General features: G+C 44.0%; 1 long non-coding RNA gene across 4 annotated transcripts in view; it reads right to left on the bottom strand.

Moving 5' to 3' along the window:
• Window positions 1-2566, bottom strand: part of LOC116085027 — a 69644-nt gene extending 67078 nt beyond the window's left edge. For all 4 annotated transcript variants that reach the window (XR_004116367.1, XR_004116368.1, XR_004116369.1 and 1 more), the window contains exons 1-2: window positions 2473-2566; window positions 2235-2378 (exon numbers count right to left, since the gene is read on the bottom strand). This is a non-coding gene — a long non-coding RNA (uncharacterized LOC116085027). The remainder of the gene's footprint in view (window positions 1-2234; window positions 2379-2472) is intronic.
• Window positions 2567-3700: the final 1134 nt, after the last annotated feature.

Genomic DNA, 3700 nt, shown 5'->3' with positions numbered 1-3700 from the left:
GGCTCTGTAAAGAAGTAAAATTCCATTAGAAAATGACAGTATCTTCCATAATCAAGTGATCCTGTTGATGCTTTATAGCCAACAGAAGTGAGGGCTTACTTACGTACAAGTGAACTTGTACAAGGCAGTCTGGAGAAGCTCTATTCATGGTTGACTCCAAACTGGAAATTATCCACCTATAAACTTATAGAACTTATAGAACTGAGGTCTATTTATATGATAGAAGACAGAAACATAAAAGAAAGGGCTCTTGATATGCTCGACGACATGGATACACATCACAAAACAGTATTGCATATGAAAATGTAGGCACAAAAGAGTGTGTACTATATGACTTTATTAATATAGCATTGCCAATTATGATGACAGAAAAGTAAGAAATAGATATTTCTCTTGGGGAGATCATGACAGGGAGGGACAGAAGGGAGCCTCTCCTGATGACTACCGTTGTTTAAAAGCATGGCTCTTAAGCAGGGTCGGGCAGAGAGCAGAAAGCAAGACTCCAGCATTTATTGATGTTCCTCAAAAGAATTCCGACCCTGCAAAGAAAAATGGAAGAACTCCACTAAGAAGTTCTGGAAGAAGAAATGATACCCACCATTGTGAACACCATGAATCAAAACCAGACATAATCTTCGTGTGATAGAGCCCCATACCAAATACAGTATCAGAAGTTAAGATGCTCGCATAATACAAGCAACTCCAACCAGGAGAAATTCATTTCAAAACAAAACAAACAGCCACCATCATCAACAAAACCACTGCTCCAGGCAACTGAGCTCCGAAAATCCAACCAGAAATAAATGCAAATGCAAGCCACATGAGAGTACAGTGAGTTACACAGGGGGAAAAAATGACCCCAGTTTAGCAGTTTACAACAAAAATATTGCAACCTGGGCAAGAAATCAAACAACTTGATAGGGAGCTAGCAGACAAAAAGAGATCTAACAGAAAATTCTAGGATAATTGATAATACAACATCAAAAAGACCTTAAGATAAGCTCAAAAATAAATGAAAACATTGAGGATCACGAAAGAAGGAAGCAATGTGAAAATAAAACCAAAATGCATATTACTTTTAAATATTAAAATGAAGTCATTAAAATTTAAAAATCAAATGAGTAGGTTAAACAGCAGATGAGAAGCAACCCTTGAGAAAATTAGTAAACTACAGAATATATTTGGAGGAATAGCATAAAACACAGCATGACCATATATAAGTGATTAAGAAACAGAGAGAACTGAAGAAAATGTTGAACATTCATCTGGTAAGCTAACAAGAAGCGTGGGAGGGATAACCCTTGGGTTTAACCACAGTACTTTATTCTGTGGTACATAGGATTGGTCCAGATGCATCTGAAGCAAGTGTTTCCACAGGGAAGATATGTATACTGTAGGGTACTTAAGATATTTGCATGGGATTGCTGTCCTGGCTTACAATGTACAGAGTCAGCAAGAAAGTCTCATGCATGGGGTTGTGGGATTAGACAGAGTGTGCACAGTATGGGATGAAGAACTTCCACAGCTCCTTAGCTTAAGCCCCGTGTCCAGTTTCTTCATTTCTTGGCAGTGGGAATGTTAGAATGAATTTGACATGCCCACAGCGGAGCCAGAACATCAGAGGAAGTGAGGGGCTGAGAGCAGGGTCTCCTGAGGTCTGGTCTATAGCTCTTCCCACTGTATCTCCCTCCTTTTCAATCCTACAGTGCTGTGTACCTGGGCTGACAATGATTGAGAGCTAAATAAAGGTATTTTAACCTTTTCTCAACGCTGGTGGAATTCACCACAAAACAAAATGCTCTAGCCTCCCTCTGGTGCCTGGAGCCTCCCTCTGTGTCATTTTGGCAGAAGCACCTCATTTGGAACCGGGTGGGCTTCCTTCTTGGACTCTGTAAAGGCCGGTGGGTATGAGGTTTACTGGTTTACAGTTGGTATGGAAAATTCTCTGCTTATACCACGAGGCCAAAGAATCCTGTCCAGGGCATGCTGGAACCTGAAGCCAGCTGATTCAGAGTGACAGTGGGGTGCGCAGAGCGATCAAGACAAGGCGGCAGGCACAGTGATTAAACAGGAAGGGTGGCTTGCTGAAAATGCACAGACTCACCACACAGACAAAAGCACTGCACACAAACAAGAGGAATTAACTAATCTGCTTAAACCCCCGTTGCATTTTGAGTGAAATCCAAAGACAGCCAAGTAAAGCAGCTCAAAAGATTCCCGAATCTGCCACTCACCTTCCAAGCAACCAGACTGTTCTTTCTCCATAGAAACCGTGTCTAAAAGTGCACTGTAGTTTGGTGGGCCTTTTGTGTTTTACTCAGGAGCTGTCTCAGTTACAACTGCTGTGTCAGGATCCAGTACAATTCAACATCTGTAACCTGGGGACAATAAGCAAAGCATTGTCAGCAGGATTAAGAACTGCATTACAGTCAGTCAGGGTAGGTCCAGAGGTGGATGCACCATCAAAAGCACCTTCCAGAAGAGGACTATTCAAAGCTGCCACGTGAGCTCCTGGTAGAAGGGCACAGATCTTGGCCTGTTGTAGTTACTGTTCTAGTGCTGTCACAATACACTATAACCATGGCAACTCATAAAGGAAAGCATTTAATTTGAGGCTCATTGTTCCAGAGGGTGAGTCCACGGCCATTGTCCACAGCCATCATGGCAGACAGCATGGCAGCAAGTAGGCAGGCAGGCAGGCAGGCATGGTGCTGTGGCAGTAGCTGAGAGCTTACATTTGAGACAACACCCACTAGGAAGAAAGAGAGGGAGAGAGAGATGGAGAGGGAGAGAGGAGAGAGAGAGAAGAAGGAGGAGGAGGAAGAAGAGGAAGAAGAAAAAGGAGGAAGAGGAGGAAGAGGAGGAGGAGGAGGAGGGAGAGAAGGAGGGAGGTAAAAAGAAGGGGGAGAGGGAGAGGGAGAGAGAATGCTAACTGGGAATAGCATGGGCTTTTGAAACCTCAAAGCCAGTGGCAAACCCCCTCCAACAAAACTCCTAATCCTCCAACTGCAGATCAGGCAATCAAGTATGTGAGCCTATCGAGGCCATTTTCATTCAAACCACCACACTTCTTTCTTCCGAATTGTTTTGAGTCACAAATGCCAATACAGCCATGGCTTCATCTTGTCCCAAGACACACATAACCAATGACCAACTTACAAGGAGACATGGAGTTTACCCATCTTCCGAGGTGACCACCAGCTTGGTCTTGCCTGAGATTGAATGACAGGCCAGATTTTCCTTCTGCCCAATCCTATGACACTTCTCCCCTTCCAGAGGTGCTAACCCCAAGAGCATCCCTCAACAAATCTGCTAGACTCACATCCACATCTCAGCATCCCTGTGCTGAGCTGACAGCCTTGGCCACCATCACTTGGTGCTTTTGCCTCTTTCCCAGACTTGACTGGTATCTGTGAGGCACATTCAATGAACTGAATCATTTCAATGCTAGTTAAATCAAAGGATTTCTATAGATAATCCAGGTCATCTTTGCCTGGGCTATGAAAATATAACACATGAGGCCCAATGGTATGGGCGGATTCCTCTTTAAAGACAGACTTGCTGCCTGTCTCTGAGCTGTCTAGTGAAGAGTCAGCGTCCTCGGGGTCAGCCTTTCCAGAAAGTGGCCCCACTGCAGGGTAGGGATGGGGGAAGCTTTTAGGACAGTTAGCAGTTGGCAACTGAGTGAGTTGGTGGATAA

This window comes from Mastomys coucha, unplaced genomic scaffold (genome assembly GCF_008632895.1).
Source record: "Mastomys coucha isolate ucsf_1 unplaced genomic scaffold, UCSF_Mcou_1 pScaffold9, whole genome shotgun sequence".
Classification (NCBI taxonomy): Eukaryota; Metazoa; Chordata; class Mammalia; order Rodentia; family Muridae; genus Mastomys; species Mastomys coucha.
This window is presented reverse-complemented; position numbering and strand designations above follow the sequence as displayed.